The sequence below is a fragment of the Lutra lutra genome, chromosome 5, assembly GCF_902655055.1.
Source record: "Lutra lutra chromosome 5, mLutLut1.2, whole genome shotgun sequence".
NCBI classification, from domain to species: domain Eukaryota; kingdom Metazoa; phylum Chordata; class Mammalia; order Carnivora; family Mustelidae; genus Lutra; species Lutra lutra.
Genome location: NC_062282.1, coordinates 124,340,652 through 124,359,370, shown reverse-complemented (window position 1 = coordinate 124,359,370; position 18,719 = coordinate 124,340,652). Strand labels below are relative to the sequence as shown.

Sequence of the window (18,719 nt, the reverse complement as noted above, 5' to 3'; positions counted from 1 at the left end):
TGATTTGCATTTCTCTGATGATGAGAGATATTGAACATCTTTTCATTTGCCTGTTGGCCAACTGGATGTTGTCTTTACAGAATTGTCTGCTCATGTCTTTGGTCCATTTTTTTAATTAGATTATTTGTTTTGGGGGCTTTGAGTTTTACAAGTTCTTTTTTTTTTTTTTTTTTTTTTTTTAGTTTTACAAGTTCTTCACAGATTTTGGATACTAACCCTTTATCGGATATGTCATTTGCAAAAATTTTCTCCCATTCAGTAGGTTGCCTTTTAGTTTTGTTGACTGTTTCCTTTGCTTTGCAGAAGTTTTTTATTTTGATGTACTCCTAGTAGTTTATTTTTTGCTATTTTCCTTGCCTCAGGAGACATACGTAGAAAAATGTTGATATGCCCTGTGTCAGACACATTACTCCCTGTGTTCTCCTCTAGAGTTTTATGATTTTAGGTCTCATATGGACGTCTTTAATCCATTTTGAATTTATTTTTGTGTATGGTGAAAGGAAGTGGTGCAGTTTCCTTCTTTTGTGTGTACCTGACTAGTTTTCTCAACACTGTTTATTGAAGAGACTACTTTTTTGTGATTGGATATTCTTTCCTGCTTTGTGGAGGATTAATTGACCATATAGATAAAGGTTTATTTCTGGGTTTTCTATTCTGTTCCATTGATCTATGTGTTTATTTTTGTGCCAGTACTTTAATGTTTTGATTACTGCACTTTTGCGATATAATTTGAAGTCCAGAATTGTAACACCTCTAGCTTTACTTTCTGTTTTAAAATGATTTTGGCTACTTGGGGCCTTTTGTGCTTCCATATAAGTTTTAGGATTGTTTGTTCTAGTTCTGTGAAAAATGCTATTTGTATTTTGATAGGGATTACTTTTAATGTTACATTGCTTTGTGTAGCACAGACATTTCAACAATATTTGTCTTCTAGGATGAGCATGGATTATCTTTCCATTTCTTTGTATCATCTTTAGTTTCTTTCATTAATGTTTTTTGGTTTTCAGAGTACATGTCTATCACTTCTTTGGTTAGGTTCATTTCTAGGTTTCTTACTATTTTTGGTGCAATTATAAATGGGATAGACTTCTTAATTTCTTTTTCTACTTTTTCATTATTAGTGTATAGAAATCAACACATTGGGGTGACTTGCCGGCTCAGACTTTTTTTTTTTAATAACCTCTATACCCAACAGGGGTTTGAATTCACAACCCCAAGATTTAGAGTTGCATGGTCCTCTGACTGAGCCAGCCAGGTACCCCAAAAATAAAATCTTAAAAAAAAGGAATGCAATATATTTCTGCACATTGTTTTGTTTTGTTTTGTTTTTTTAATATCCTATGACTTTACTGAATTTATTTATCAGTTCTGGTAGTTTTTTTTAGAGGAGTCTTTGGGTTTTCTATATAGAATATCGTGTTATCTGCAAATAGTGAAAAATCTTATTCTTCCTTACCAATTTGGATGCTTTTTTATTTTATTTTATTTTCTCTTTTGATGGCTGTGGCTAAGTCTTCCAGTACAGTGTTGAATGAAAGTGGTGAGTAGACATCCTTGTCTTGTTCCTGACCTTAAGGGATAAGCTCTCAATTTTCCCCATTGAGTATGGTGTTTGCTGTGGGTTTTTCAAATATGGCCTTTATTATGTTGAGGTATGTTCCCTCTAAACCTACTTTGTTGAGGCCGTTATACTGAATGGATGCACTTTGTCAAATACGTTTTCTGTATCTGTTAAAATGACCATATGGATTTTAGCCTTTCTTTTACTGATGTGATATACCATGTTGATTTGCAAATATTGAACCACCCTTGTATCCCAGGAATAAATCCCACTTGATTGTGGTGAATTTTTTTAAATGTATTTTTGGATTTGGTTAGTTAATGTTTTGTTGAAGATTCCACATCTTGTGTTCCTCAGGGATACTGGCATATAGTTCCTTTTTTTTTTTTTTTTTTTTTTTTTTTTGAGGCGTCTTTATCTGGTTTTGGTGTCAGGGTTATACTGGCCTCACAGAATGAATTTGGAAGTTTTCCTTCTTTTTTTGAGGGGGATAGTTTGAGAAGAATAGGTCTTAACTCTCCTTTAAATGTTTGGTAGAATTTCCCTATAAAGCCATCTGCTTCTGGACTTCTGCTTGATGGGGGATTTTGATTTCTGATTCAGTCTCCTCGCTGGTAATCAGTCTGTTTAAATTTTCTGTTTCTTCCTGCTACAGTTTTGGTAGGTTATCTGTTTCTAGGAATCTATCCATTTCTCATAAGTTGTCTGACTTGTTGGCATGTAGTTTTTCAGAATATCAAATCAATTGAATATAAACTCTGAAAGATTAAAGAATGTCATTTATAAGCCTTTTGGTAAATAAACTTAAGCTAATACAATAGCATAAGATTTCATTTATTTCCAGGTGCAGAAGACATAGGTGTCTGCTAAGAAATCTTGATAGAGTTTCAGCCAGTAATCCTGTAAGAAACAAATCCATTGTAGTGAATTGCTCATTACGTTTCTTTATTAAGTAATTGATAGCTGGTAGTTGGCAAGATCTCCTAGAAAGAGCATTTACATATAAAAGAAGGTCACTGAAATTGTAAAGCTAAATATTAAAGAGAAATAAGTAAAAGTGTAAAATTACTTTCATAAAAATTTGAACAAACCAATATATTAAATGACAAAGAAAAATATACAAATAATTAGAATGCTAATGGAATAGAAAATTATATTTATATAATATCATAGCAGTGATTGATTGCTAAGCTCTTGAGCTGTTTATTCATTTCCAAGGAGAGTCATTCATTTAGCAAGTTTTATCCCTGATGCAATTTTTAAGAGCTATTATTTTTCAAATGGATTTTTAAGAATGACAATGAAGAAGAATTGAAATTGCAACACTGAGTAGGCCTTGCCATAATTCACAATTATTCTAATACTGATAACTAATACATATCAAATGGTTTATTCAATAATTTCCATTTGTCAGATGGAATGGCTAATCTTATTATAAAAATATTATACTCCTTGTTCAAGCTGATATGTATAATTACAGATAAAATCCTGGCTGTTTAGGGGCGCCTGGGTGGCTCAGTGGGTTAAGCCGCTGCCTTCGGCTCAGGTTATGATCTCAGAGTCCTGGGATCGAGCCCCGCATCGGGCTCTCTGCTCAGCGGCGAGCCTGCTTCCCCCTCTCTCTCTGCCTGCCCCTCTGCCTACTTGTGATCTCTATCTGATAAATAAATAAGATCTTTAAAAAAAAAAAATCCTGGCTGTTTAAAAAAGCTTAAATAAAACCATTACTGCATAATGGTCAGGCTGTGGTTTTACCCATAAAACTTACTAAAAGAACTGCAAAGAGTTCGAGGTATTTTTTTGTTTTACTCTCACTGACCAAAGGTGGATAACCTGATAACTGTAATTAAAATTAAAGAGTTTGTCCCCAGGTGGTGGGTATTGTAGAGGGCACGGATTGCATGGAGCACTGGGTGTGGTGCAAAAATAATGAATACTGTTATGCTGAAAAAAATAAAAAAATTTAAAAAAAAAAATTAAAGAGTTTGTGATGAGAAAGCTCAGATAGAAGGCAACTAAAAAATTTAAGACTACAACAGATTCATTGGTATTTTTTCAAGCCAGAAATTAGTTTCCAGTGTGTTTAAATGCAAATCCAGAATTTAAGATCCAATGTTGATTAAATCCTAATAAGCAGAATTTTCCTGTCTTAGTAGCAGACTAGTAGTTCATGCTTCGCTAGTTCTCAATTTGTAAATAGGCACGCATGATGATGCTTAAAACGACCACACTGACATCAGTCTTATCTTAGATTCAAGGCAATGGAAATGAAATGACAATAACTTATCTGCATTGCAAGTTTCCCTCGCTTAAAACAATGTTGGTGACTTTTGGAATGTAGTAAAAAGGTTTTGTCTGCCACATATTCTGTAATTTATGGATTTTTACAGGCCAATTTGATACAAATGTTAAACTACAGGAATTCTCTTTGTCACCACTTCAAACAGAATCTCTCCTTCCATTCCCACTCAACTCCTAGGATATAGTATGAGTATGGCTAAAGAGGGACAGGTTAGGGAGATCATTACTTTTTTGGATACAGATATATTAGATAACAAAAGCCATGTAGTTCTGAAAAACACTAAGTGCTTTTAGGATCAAAGTCTGTTAAGACAGGAGTCAATTTTTATGTTATAATTTGTGTGTAAGCAACTGTTTTACATTTATAAAATGTACAGAGAGTGAACCCAACTGCCAGGCAGAAAAATTCCAGTAGAAGTTAGGATCAGCCTTAGGAACTTTAATTTCAGTGAGTCAGATGCTCATCAATGACACTAGGTTCTTGATCTGTGATGTTTTCTTTTCCCAATAACTCAAAAGAAAATGAGAGCACCCCAAAAGCACCTTTTGTTGAAGGGTGAATAAATAAAAGCAAAATGCCAGATCCAGTCCTGGAAAATTATCTGAAACAGAAATCAGAGCATGATTTTAAAATATTGGGAAAAAAATGTATATATGCTTGAAAAATAAGTGTTACAATAAATATTTTAGAATATATTTGATTTGTAGTCTTAAAAAATTTTAAGGAAAAGATTTGTTGAGAAGACATGACAGAATTATACAGATTGATTAAAAGGAAGTATTATGATACAGGGAACAAAAGAAAGGAACCAAAAATTCATGGTAGAATAAAAATCTTTGTTATTGTTGTAAAAAAAAAAAAAACAGTATAAGAAAAGATTAGAATTAGAGGACAAATCCATCATCTCTTTAAGAATGCATGGCAGGGAGAATAAGAGATGAAAACAAGTGATGAAAGAATTCACATTTAAAACCCAAGGAATGAGTTTTCATGAAAGATAAAGGAAAAATTCAATAGGAACACAATTCAGTGATGCAATAGATAAAATAATTCTTAACTTTAAAAAGATATGAATGTACAATCAAATTGACTTATGATGTCTCAGAAACAATTACTTAAAAAAAAACAGAAGGTGAAAGTTTTGAGCAGCAGTGTTAAATCACAATTATATATTTTTAAGTGTAGAAATGTTTAGGAACAACTTAACCAATTTATTTCACTTATACTTTCCCTATTACATATGGCTAAGATTTATATATGATAAGAATCTGTGACTAATTTAAGACCAAAATAACTCTTTGAATAAGTTAAAAATTTTAAGTGGTAAGAAGCATAATACTATAGTTTAATTAACAGTATAAAATCACATATTTTAAGCTCAAAGTATGCCAAAAGAAGTTCCCCTAAATTCAGAAATAGAGCTTGCCAGAAATATGTTTTCAGAATAACAGCTGTTGTATGCAAACTACAAAAACTGTGTTATTTAAAATGGAGAAGAAGTATATTAGAAAAATATTAGATAGTCTATTGACTGTTACATTTAGAAAAAGTCTTTGTTTTCACACTATTTAGGTAGTAGGAAGTATTCCCAGCAAAATTCTCTGTCGTACTCTGCTCATCAAAGTAGAAATAGTATTTTGAATAAATAGAAAAAGATCTTAATTGAAGGAGAGAAAATCATGGGAAAGCATCTCTATTTAATGGATTCCTCCTTATTATATAAAATATAATATTTTCTCCTTAAAGTACTTAAAGTAAAATATGTCTCTGGTGGATGCCTCATTAAAAAAAAAATGCAAACAAAAATTGTCATTTTTTTTTTTTTTTTGCTTTTAAACCATTTTCAATTTAGGAAATTTCTGCAGTGTGGCCATGACCTGATTAAGCTATAAAACCCAAAGATATTATAATTTTTAAATATTCATGTAGTATAGTAAGATCCAATTGATATTTAATATTTTGACCTTGAGAATGATATCATTTTTTTCATAAAACTTAGCATTTGTAGCTATTTCAAAATAATGTTACTGATTTCCCTCATGAGTTAATAGCATAAGATTATTTACCTGGGTTTTACAGTTACAGATTTTTTAAAATCTATATGAAAATTGAATAGTAAGAACCCAGCACCAAGTACTTTTGCTTCAAGTTCTTTTCATACATAATATAAAATATTGTCCACTTCAAGTTTCATCATCACACATATGGGAAAAATTACAAAGTTCCTGTATCACAGACTAAAAGAAATACATGTCATCTTAAAAGTGATTCTATTATTCCTAAATATACAGTACAATTAAAATTGTATAAATAGAAGTATACCTGCTTTCCCACGTAAAAATTAAAAATTTCTTTAGCATCTTCTACATTTATCTTTAAGTAATGAATGTGAATTACTTTCTAATAACTTTTGATTGACATTACATCATAAATATGATCAAAATACCTTTTGGTTTCCAGAAGTCCTTGCCAAGAGATATCATTTATATTGCCTATGGCAGACATTTTAGTTCTCACATCATATTTCTTCTGTCTGTATACGATTTCAGGAGTCAGCTGTGGAAAGACTCATTCTGCATTAGCTTTATTCCATCTCAAATGTGTGCCATTCAGTTTTCCATTCTGCCTCAGGATCTTTTTGGTGCTGCAACAGTCTAATTTGATGACATTCATGTACAACGTAAACTGTGAGATCGTTGATGCCTGTAAGAACGCCTCTCGAACCAATGAGGGGTGAGGGAGTCACTGGATAAATGCGCTGGTTTCTTTTCATTCAGGTCGACATCACTGGAGGACTCCTTCAGTTCTTGGAGGTCACAGCTGACTTCTTAGGGGTCACAGCTAAGTCTTCCCTGTGTTATTAATAATGACTCTTATATTGATTTTCCATCTTCCCTGACTCTTCCTCTTTCCACTCCTTCATTTATGCTTCTTGGTACCGCCTCACAATAACCTACTTCTATCCCAGTCTAACCTCATGCTCTGCTTGATGTGAAGCACATGATGATATCTCTGCCCTAGAAAACAGACTTCCAGTAGGAGATTCTGGAACACAACAACATTCGTATTTGTAGAATTATCATGCGTGGTAGACTGGGCACGGTGAGCTAGAAAAAGTGACATTGGGGAATGCATTAAGTCTAGCATTAAAATAGTATAAGCTCAATTGTAGTGGTGAGAAATGTGAAGTTGTCTGCTTTCAGTTAGCTGCCTTAGAAGCCATGAAGAAAGAGTAAAAAGTTCGGGTCAACGAACATCACTTAAAACACACTGTAAAAGTCATGGCCATGTTTAAAGTGAATATCCTTTATGGCAGTCATGGGGCAAACATTAGTAAAACTCAGGATCAAGCTTCAATTATAAGAGTGACAAAACAAACTAATCAATTAAAGGTTTCCAATTTGCTAGTTTGCTAGAAAAGCTTTGGCAGAATCTTAAGGAATAGCTCGGGGATTAGGAAATTTTAGAATGACTTCATTATATGATTTATTATATTTATTATATGAGAGAGAACCCACCAGCTGAAAAATAGTCCTCAATAAATGCTTAAGAATATTTCTTTCACTAAAGCAATAAGGAATACTCTATTGGAGGTGCCACCATTACTTTTTAGCTCAGTTGTGCACCTGTGCTGTGGATCAGGGTTGGCAGTAGAAATGCTGTCATGTACCTGGGATCTAGGTCTTAGAGTTCATGGGAATGATAGAATTCCAAAATAGTAGAAGATGAGTGTCAGTACTAATAAGACAAAGGAAAGGTAGATTTAGCTATCAGAATGGACTGCAATACCATAAGGTATGTGACATTGACTCATGGTCTGTGGTAATGGCTCAGAGATATGATGTTCTTAGAGGATCACAGGAACTGGCGAGAAGAGAGTGGACATCAGCTCAAAAACAGAAAACCATGCTCCCTCACATAGTTTCCAGGTCAGCACCATCAGATTTGGAGCTCAAGGATGGAAGGAGAAGCAGGTGCCCTTGAGAAAGACACTGACATATTATTATATGATTATGCAATAAATTGTAATCTAAATTCCGAGAATCTACTCTAAAAAAATACTTATGCATATATATATATATATATATATATATACACATACACACATACATATATATAAAGCAATACACTTTGATATATTATTTGTAAAAATGAAAACTTGGTAAACTACCTTTTGAGAAGGAAGTATTTCAAAATATTCATCTTATCCATAGATTGGAATGCTATGCAACTATTTAAAAAAAATGAGAACCAGACTTTCATGTGCTGATAGTAAAAGATCTCTAAGACATATAGCTAATAGGACAGTATATAAGCTTCCACATAATTTATGTAATAAAACAACTATGCTTATATGCATATAGATAATAGTTCAAATTCATTTTTAGTGAATAGAAAAATGTTAATGGTTATTTAAAAAGCATGGTCACAGAGAAGCTAAATGTAGTTATAAGAGGGAAGTTAAGAGACTTATACTTTTTATACCCTATATTTCAATGCATTGCTTGAATCATTTTACAAAGGTGATGCATTCATGATGTTTGTATAACTTTAAAAAAAAAAACAAAAATGAAGCATTAAAAGTATTTTACCTGTGTACTCTCTTCTATCATAATCTCCTCGTTCCTCTCACCCAGAGGTAACTAAATAAATAATTTTGTATTTATCATTCTCTTGTTCTCTTCTTAAAAATAATATTACACATACATAAGTAATCCTAAGCAAGAATTTTACATGTGTGGTACGTTATATTCAGTAAGTCATTATGTATGTATTCTGTGACTGCAGTATTCACTACCACTGTATTAATGAGAGTCATGTGGCTTAGTTCTATTTTGGTACATTGCAACTATATTCTGTTGTAGAAATATAATTTGTATATAAGGAATTTCTCCCTTGTTTGTATTTTTTAAAATATACATCAATAAATTATACCCTTTCTTCTTTCTCATTGATTTTTCTGCTACAAAAATCCTTCTATATACCACTTAAATTTAATCCAAGTACTTGGGTATGTAAATTTTTTTCAATTCTAAATAGCGCTTTTAATTGTTAATTTGATCTTTTGACTCAGAAGTGTATTTTCAGTTTCTAAATATGGGACGGTTGGTTATTTTTAAAATTTTTTAAATTAAAATCTCCACAGGCAGAAAAAATAGTCTGGAAGTCCTCTATTCTTTAAAACTCATTGAAACATGACTTTATGGTCTTATAAGTGGTGAGTTTAGTAAATTCTCCAATATATTATATTTTCTAATTTTTTAGTTCAATATTCTTCTTATATTCATTAGATCAAATTTAATTTTGTGCTATTTAATCTATATTATAACTTCTTTTGGAGAAAGATATGTTAAAGTCTCAAATTATTTGATAGTATAATCAATTTTTAAAATTAGGTTAATTTTACTTTCAGTATTTTATTTTTTTTCCAATTAAAATTGTAGTTTATTATATATTTAGTATACCCCAAATAAGCTGTTTTAAAAAGGAATTTAGGTATTTTAAAACTAATTACTACCCTAAACACAAGATCAGAATTTTCACAGCTTACAGGTTGACTGAACTTTTTATTATGGTATTGTGACCTTTTTTTTATTTCTAGTAATGTCTTTTGCTTTAAAATCAATTATGCCTACATAAGTGTCACTGTGAATTTTAGTATTTTATGTTGAATTATAATTCTTACAGAAAGTTATAAATGTAGATCTCACTGAATTAGTTCAAAGTACACATAGCTACCAGACCAAGAAATCCAACATTGCCAGCATCTCAGAATACCAATATTTAGTTTTGCCTGTTTTTGAACTCTATAAATAGAATCATATAATATGTACTCTTTTGTGTTAGGATTTTTTCTTTAGCTGTAGTTTTTTCAAGTAGTTTATGGTATTTCATTCTAATTTTATTATAATTTCTTTATCATTCTACCTAAGATAGACACTTAAATTGTGTCAAGTGTGGAACTCTCCCAAATATACTGCTATGAATATCACTATACTTTTCTTTTGGTGCCTACATGCAGGTTTTTTTTTTTTTTTTTGGTTATATATTTATCAGGAAACATAATTGTCAAATAAAATACCAGATACCCAGTTAAATGTAAATTTTAGGGCGCCTGGGTGGCTCAGTGGGTTAAGCCGCTGCCTTCGTCTCAGGTCATGATCTCAGGGTCCTGGGATCGAGTCCCGCATCGGGCTCTCTGCTCAGCAAGAAGCCTGCTTCCCTCTCTCTCTCTGCCTGCCTCTCCGTCTACTTGTGATCTCTCTCTGTCAAATAAATAAATAAAATCTTTAAAAAAAAAAATAAAAAAAAATAAATAAATGTAAATTTTAGGTAAGCCACACAAAATATTTTAGTATATGTATTTACCAAATAATGCACATATGTATTTACATGAAAAAAGATTATCCAGTGCTTATATGAAATTTACATTTACCTAGGGGCCATGTAGCTTTGTTTGCTAAATTTGGCAAAACTTACATAGAAAGAAAAATAAAGTAAAAATTAAATAAAAATTTAAAAACCTCTTTTTAGTCAAGAAGGTATTCACTATTTTTTAGAAGCTTTTTTCTTAGGCCTTTCACTTTTAAATATATATATGCTTGGATTAGAATTTCATTTGTACTGTGAAATTTGATTTGTCAGTTTTGATGTTTTTCTTTTCCAAATGGCTATCCAGTTATACTGGAACACTTGATGGAAAAGACCTTTTTTTTTTTTTCCTCTCCTATGTAGTTCCACTTTGGGTTTGATCAAACCTACTAAAATAAGTAGGGATGTGGTGGGACGATATTAAATCTATAGATCCATTTGGGAAGAAAAGACAAGTATCCAAACTGTGAACATGCCATATGACTCCACTAATTTAGGACCTTACTTTTTCTGAAGATATTTTAATTGTTTATGTCTAAATCTTAACTATATTTTGTTAGATTTATTCCAAAACACTTGAAATTACATTGCTGTATAAGTAGAGTTTTATGAAATTTTCCATAATTAAAATGGAGCCCAGCTACCAATACTTACCACTCTCCATATACTTCTAACAGTTGTGAGATTTGTAACTGAAGTTACTCCCTGCCATTTGTAAGATTTATTAAGGCAAGAATCATAAATATAGTTTTATTCATCATTGTATCCACAATGCCTAGCTCCACGTATGGCACATAGTAGGCAATGATGTGGAAATTGGTTGTCAGTTCCATTTACATAGAATATTTGCTTGATAAATGTGCTTTAGAAACACAAATGCCAACCTTCACCAGATGCATAGTAATCTTCTAACAATTTCCTTATGCTAGAAAAACATGGGACTAGTCAATTTGAATTTAGATTAGGAAGAAGAAGTTAGGAAATAATTACAGGACCAGATAGGGGAAAATTGGGGAAATGATCTTTAGATTTTACTCTCAGGTATTTAAAATGCAGGGACATGCGAACACAGAAAAACTACTAAGATTTAATCTGCATTATCAGAATCCAGAATAAAGGATGGACCCATCTTATAGACTTGGTAAGGCCCTATGTTGCACTTAGTTCAGAAATCCAGGGTTTTTTTCAAGGGGCAAGAGTCAAAATACTTGTAAGGAAAGCAAACAGGATAGGAAACTTCTAAAAAATACTATGTTTGAAAGTTTCTTAAATCAAATAGGGGAATATGAAACCTACTCTCAGACAAGCTGATTAGAACATTTGTCTTACTTTGTGATGCTCCACAGAGCTACAAAGACAAAGGATGAAACATGACAATCAGCTCTTGGTTAGGTATATGAAAAACATCGTAATGGATTTTCCCAAAGATGAAAAGGACCTATCAGTCTATCAAAGACTAATTTTATCCCCCTTGTCAGAGCATGCCTGCACTCTGTGAGCATTTCTGTCATCCTTCCAATTATCAGTCTTCTCCAATGTAAACAATTAGAAAGGCATAATATTGTTCAATCTCCTTAGTGATGATTATCCTTTACAAAATAATCAGTGAAAGAACAATTAATTTTATATAATATTGTGTTAACTATACTGGAATTAAAATTAAAACTTAATAAAAACGCTTTTTTAATGTGAAGTAGTTATACAGTCTTTGTATATAGGAACATATGAAGAAAACATATATTCTAATATATAGCATGTGTCTGCATCTTTTTTTAGGAGGGATGTGGTTCACTAAAACAGATGAAAATATTATGGTAGCTACCTGAACCAAAGAGAATTAGGTATATGAAATAAAAAGATATTTTCTTATTTCTAATAAATTTTTAAGGGATTTCTGGGTGGCTCAGTTAGTTATACATCTGCCTTCAGTCCAGGTCATGATCTCAGGGTCCTGAGATCAAGCCTTGCATTGGGCGCTCTGCTCAGCGGGGAGGCTACTTCTTCCTCTGTGCTGGCTCTCTTTCCCTCTTTCTCAAATAAATAAATAAAATCTTAAATAAATAAATAAATAATAAAACATTCATTATCTTTTTTACAATTTTCTTTGAATTTAGTGATGATTAGACATGTTATATTTTGAAATTGCACTTAATTTTTAAAAATAGGGCAACAAAAATCACTGCTCCTGATGTTGCATGGCCCCTTCTCTTTACTTGGAGACATAAAATTATACATCAGTAGTGCTGTGGGTAAATGCAGATACAAGTAAAGTAATGTGCCATTTTAATTTAAATCCAAAATATTTATTGCTCTTGCATAAAGTCAATAACATCCATAGTGGTGAATAAGTGCTTCTGATCCAAATCAATTTTTTTAATTACATAAAAATTTATTACAGCTCATAACTTTATATTTCTCAAGATACTGTATAAATCTTTGAAAACAATTAGCAAATCCAAAAGCACATTGTACATCTATGAATTTTTAATGCCCCTTTACATGCCATTTTTCTTCCAAGTTGAAAAAAATAAACCCTTTAAATGTCTTGTCTCTTCAAACCCTTTAACTTCCAGCACTAAAGGCAGCTATGTAGAACATAAATAACATTAATTTTCATGGCTTATGAATCAGATAACATTATGAATGGATTTTCAACTGGTATAAATGCCTCCTAGTCACATCTGCCTCCTACAGCCATTGGCTGAATATTTATCAAACAAACTTCTTAGATGACATGAAGGCCTGTGAAGAAACGTCATATCTTCCTGAAGCTGAAGGGTTAATCACTAAAAAAAAATCATTAAAAAAAAAAAAAGAAAAATGTTATTTTTAAAGAAAAAAGAATTTTGGAGATGATTAAATACATGATGGAAAGCAGAAAATGGTGGCTTCATATGGTCAAGAACTGTATATATTCTCCAGATTCAAAGGATCTATTTTACAGGGAAGTGTCTTCACTGGAGACTAGTTATTTATTAGCAAGCCTTTATAGCATGAAGTGTGTTATTTCAGGGGAGAGGGTTGTAAAAGCAGATTTATGATTAGTTAAGGAAACTGATGAATACCAACTCTATCAAATAATGAATGGCTAATACTCAATTTCCATCATTATTTAATAATTACTTTTGCTTTTATTTTTATTTTTTAAAGATTTATTATTTGGGAGAGAGAGAGAGCTAGAGCAAGTGGGGAAGGGCAAAGGGAGAGAATATCTAGGTAGACTCCTCTCTGAGCAGGGAGCCTAAGAAGGGGGAGGGAAATTGGGCTAGATCCTGAGACCCATGAAATCATGACCTATGCAGAAACCAAGAGTCAGATTCTCAACTGACTGAGCCACCTGAGTATCCCTTGCTTTTATTTTTAATAGAGATTTTTCTTCAATCTCTCAAAGAATTGTACTCACTCATTGTAATGATGAAGGAGAAGAATGTGTGTGTGTGTGTGTGTGTGTGTGTGTGTGTGTGTGTCTACCTCAGGGGAATTAGACATGCTGGTGATACTCTGATGAATTGCTGAGCTTGAGAAGCAATTCATATCTTGATTTCACTTGATTTTAACTGAAGGAAGTGAATGTGTGAATTAGTGGGGTTGTTGCAAGTTAGAAAGTGAGATAAATGATAAGATGGTTTGGGTCCCAAATATTGCAAAAAAATAGAGTTTGAATTATGTGTAAAGAAAGGCTCCAGACTTTTTTTTTTTTCCTCAAGAACTTCATGTAATACAGCTCCTGAGAGAGGGGGACTGAAAGCTACCAAGAGCGGGGAAGGTGGGCCCAAGGGCAAAACCCTCAACCATAGTGATGATCAGAGTGGAGAGAATAAACACATATATCTTTTTTTTTTTTTGCGACCATCCGTTTTTATTTATGTTAAGCTAAACATGACTTCATACTGATTTTCTCAACTCTAATATGGTAACACATTAACCATTCTGAATTCCTCCCCTTATTTTTTTTTATAATTTTTAAATTTTTTTATAAACATATAATGTATTATTAGCCCTAGGGGTACAGGTCTGTGAATCGCCAGGTTTATACACTTCACAGCACTCACCATAGCACATACCCTCCCCAATGTCCATAACCAAACCACCCTTTCCATACCCTCCTCCCCCCCGGCAACCCTCAGTTTGTTTTGTGAGGTTAAGTGTCTCTTATAAACACATACATCTTTGATCTCCAGGTTTGGGAGTACTGAGTGACATCACTGAATCCAAATGAAAACCCTCCCAGTGGGCATAACCAGGATTTTCAGGCAGTCTCTTAAGAGAAGGTATCTTCCTGGAGGTTGGCTTGGAGAATATGGTAGGTACTTCTATATTGCTGTTTTCTGGTTTTAATTTTGTATTTTGTAGTAATCTTAGATTTATGAAAAAATTGCAAAGATATCATAGAGAACCCACATATGCCCTTCATCTAGATTTTTGCCAGTGTTAAAATTGTGTATAATGATGGCATATTTGTTAAAACTGAGGACCAACATTTGTGTACTGCTATCAACTAAACTCCAGACTTGATTCTGGTTTCTACAGATTTTTTCCACCAGTATTGTTTGTCTGCTCCAGGCTCCATCCTCAATAACATATTGTATTAAATTATTAATTCTCCCTCTCCTTTGTCTCTCCCAGTCTAGGACTATATCTAAGTCTTGTTTTGTTTTCTTATGACCATGACGATTTTGAGAAATGCTTAAAAATTTAAGCATTATTGTCTTTACACATGTATTAGAAAAGGTAGAAGTTTGAATTATAATCTATCCCTCCATTTTGTCAGATAAATAATAGCTAAGAGAAAATTAGGGTAGCCTAGCAATACTGAAGAAGATGTAGATGGTGTCTGGCTGTGGATGTCAATAGGATGAGAAATTCTTTTAAACAAAAGATAAACTGTGAGAATTGTATATGGGTTCAATTAGTGGGACATGATAGGAAACAGAAATTGCCCCCCCCCATAAAAAAGAGAGAGAGAAGACAAAGTGAGTGAGGTAAACAGAATACATATATGTAGTCCAGATTATAAATAATTTAATACTAGAATTTTTTTAATTATAATTCTGTCATTCTGAAATTAGTACTGTTCTTTCTTTCTTTGATTCCACATCATATTGAAGGTTTTGATAAATTTCATATCTCTTCTATTTATTAGATATATTTAAAAAATGATAGCAATAAAATAGAGCAGATTGTAGAGAATAAACTTATTTTGAGATGAAAACTGAAGATTATGCAGCAGTCTAGGAAAAGGTAAGTTTTTTACTTCTTTATTTCTGCACACAAAAGTACTTTACCTTTATTTCTAGAAATAGTTCTAGGCACCGTTCATTGAAAGTGATCTTCTGAAATAGTTCAAACTCTCATGCACATAAAGCATTAATGTAGAATTTTGTATTATCTGTCAAGTACTGATAGACAATGAAATATGGGTTTCAGATTCATCTGTTTCCTCCATATTGTTTTCAGTCTTTAATTTAAATGCTCAATCTAAATTGCCTCAATTTAAATGCTATTACTTATTCTTTTATCTATTTAGAATTATTGACGGAGATGTATGGTACTGTCAAAGACAAAATTCACCAGACAATTAAGAGGTGATTTTATTGGGCAGCTGCAATAGGGAGAATAGACCATATCTGAAAATCAGAGTGCTCAATAGAGTATTTTTGCCTTAGCAATTTTTGTAAGGAGAGGGAGAAACTTAGGTGCTTTACCCTCAAGGTTATTTTGTATATAGGGAATGTGTCACTTATTTGAATGGGAAATGTTTATCTCTATGTCATGCCAGTTTCTGAGGGACAAACCATTCTAACTACTCAAGGGACAAATAACATGACACTGACTAGGGATAAAAGAGGAAGGAACTGTGTCTGACTTTGTAATTAGGTATAAGCAAAGGGAAGGGTCTGTTTTTGATCTTGTCAGTAGCCATCATAAAGAAATAGTCATATGGCATCACTTCTCCACTAATTATTCTTTCATTATCCTTGCTGTGCAATACCATATTTAAAACGGACTGGATCTCACATATTCGTATTTTCAAATTCTGCCTGGGATATGAAGACAGGCTAGATTCTCAAATTTCTTCACAAATGTGGCAGGGATGCCTCCCTAGCCAACGACGACGACGACGACACCACCACCAACAAAACAAAACAAAACAAAAAAAACCCTTTTTCTTTCTCTTTCTCTTCTAGAGACATGAATAATATGAAGTCCATGGTATTTTGAGATTTGTATTTTAGAATTTCATAATGCTCAAACGTAACAATAATTTCAATTTTCTGGGAATATATAGTAGCAAATGCACTGTTTAGAAATATTCATTTCTGACATGCGAACATTTTCTATCTCTAGAACTACCATTGTCCTGTATCTTGTTGATATTTTTTCAGAAACTTTTCTCAAAAGTTAAGTATACCTAAATTTTCAATTCAGCCTATAATTCTTGACTTTGCCATTTTGCCTGTGTCATTTACTACTAGCATCCTGAAAGGTTTTCAAGCAATGTTTTTTCATAAATTAGCCTTAGTTTTTTTATTTTATATTTTTTATCTCTGTACCTTATTTATTTTATAATTGGAAGTTTGTACTTCTTAATCCCTTTTATCTATTTCCCCCATCCAACTCCCCTCTGGCAATCATCAGTTAGTTCTCTGTATTTAAGAGTTTATTTTTTGCTTTTTTGTTCATTTGTTCTGTTTTTTAGATTCCACATATAAGTAAAATCCTATGTCTTTGCTGACTTATTTCACTTAGCATAGTACCTTCTAGGTCCATCCATGTTGCATATGGTAAGATCTCATTCTTTGTTATGGATGAGTAATATTCTTATGTGTGTGTGTGTGTACCAATTCTTTGTGCATTCATCTGATGGGCACTTATGTTGATTCTATATTTGGCTATGATAAATAATGCTGCAGTAAACATAGGCATGTATCTATCTTTTTGAATTAGTGTTTTCATTTTCTTTGGGTAAAAACGCAGGAGGGGAATTACTGGATGATATGGTATTTATATTTTTTAATTTATTGAGAAACCTCTATACCAATTTCAACAGTGGAAGTACCAGTTTACATTCCCACCAATAATGCAGGAAGGTTTTCTTTTTCTATTTGTTATTTCTTATCCTTTTGATACTAATCAGTTGGACTGCTATGGAGTAATATCTCCTGTGGTTTTGGTTTGCATGTCCTTGATGATAAGCAATGTTGAACATCTTTTCATGTGTCTATTGCCCATCTATATATTTTCTTAAATGTCCATTCAGGTGCTCTGCCCATTTTTAAATCAAATTTTTTGGTTTTTTTGGTGTTGAGTTATAGAAATTCTTTATATATTGTGTATATTAACTTCTTATGAGATATATAATTTGCAAATATCTTCTCCCCTTCAATAGGTTGCCTTTTTGGTTTTTCATGGTTTCCTTCACTGTGTAAAAACTTTTTAACTGGTGTTGTCCCAGTAGTTCATTTTGCTTTTGTTTCCCTTGCCTCTGGAGACATACCCATAAATATATTGCTAAGGAATTAGCCATATTTTATAATAATTATGTATACATGATGAGGGATTTTGTATGAAGTGTTGAGTACATACATAGATGTTCATACTACCCATAGTATGAATCCAAATGCCATTACTAAACAGAACAGTTTTGCATTTTAGAAATGGCTTTTCTAAAATGGTGATTTTGCTTTGCATAACTTGTTTTTGTGCTGGGTTCTGGAGGGGATATATGCCCAAGAATAATGTGTTTGTTACTTTAGATATGGGGGGAGAAAATTTTCCTCCAAATCATCCTTTCTTGGTTATAAAGGAAATATTAGAAGCACAAGTAGATGATGGGAACTCTCTTTTCTAGAACTTTACAAATGTTAGATTCTCTTCTAGTTTGGATCCTAAACACAAATAAAGCGTTGACCTTGAATATATTCTATAAGTGTGAAGAATTTATTGAGAATTTAAATTAAAAAAACAAGAACAACTTCCATACCATCAAATAGTGTTCTTGTCCCCTGCAAGAAATATATTGTGTTATATAAAGTATCATTCACTTTGGGAAAAAAAATTCATTTTTAGACATTTTGTAAACTTAGAAGAAACAGTTTTACTAAAAAGTAAAAAAGAGTTAGAATCTATTATTTAATTTTTGTGGAGAAGACTGCTTGGTTTAGACAATATTTTATCTTAATCTAATAATATGGTATTAATGTAATATATGGTAATAATGATAACTTCAGAAGATGCTTTAAGAGGCAGATGAAACCTATGCAAATCTATATAGATGTATATATATTTTTTAAAGATTTCATTTATTTAACAGAGAGAGAGAGATCACAAGAGGCAGAGAGGCAGGCAGAGAGAGAGAAGGGGAAGCAGGCTCCCTGCTGAGCAGAGAGCCCGATGTGGGGCTCGATCCCAGGACCTTGAGATCACAACCTGATCCGAAAGCAGAGGTTTAACCCAGATGGATATAATTTCTGTATGGAGAAT

The 18,719-nt window shown here is 32.4% G+C and overlaps 1 long non-coding RNA gene across 1 annotated transcript in view; it reads left to right on the top strand.

Moving 5' to 3' along the window:
* LOC125100287 (uncharacterized) overlaps window positions 1–18,719 on the top strand; it is a 244,801-nt gene that overhangs the window by 165,842 nt on the left and 60,240 nt on the right. The window contains exons 2-3 of the long non-coding RNA XR_007127491.1: window positions 14,417–14,538; window positions 15,379–15,476. This is a non-coding gene — a long non-coding RNA (uncharacterized LOC125100287). The remainder of the gene's footprint in view (window positions 1–14,416; window positions 14,539–15,378; window positions 15,477–18,719) is intronic.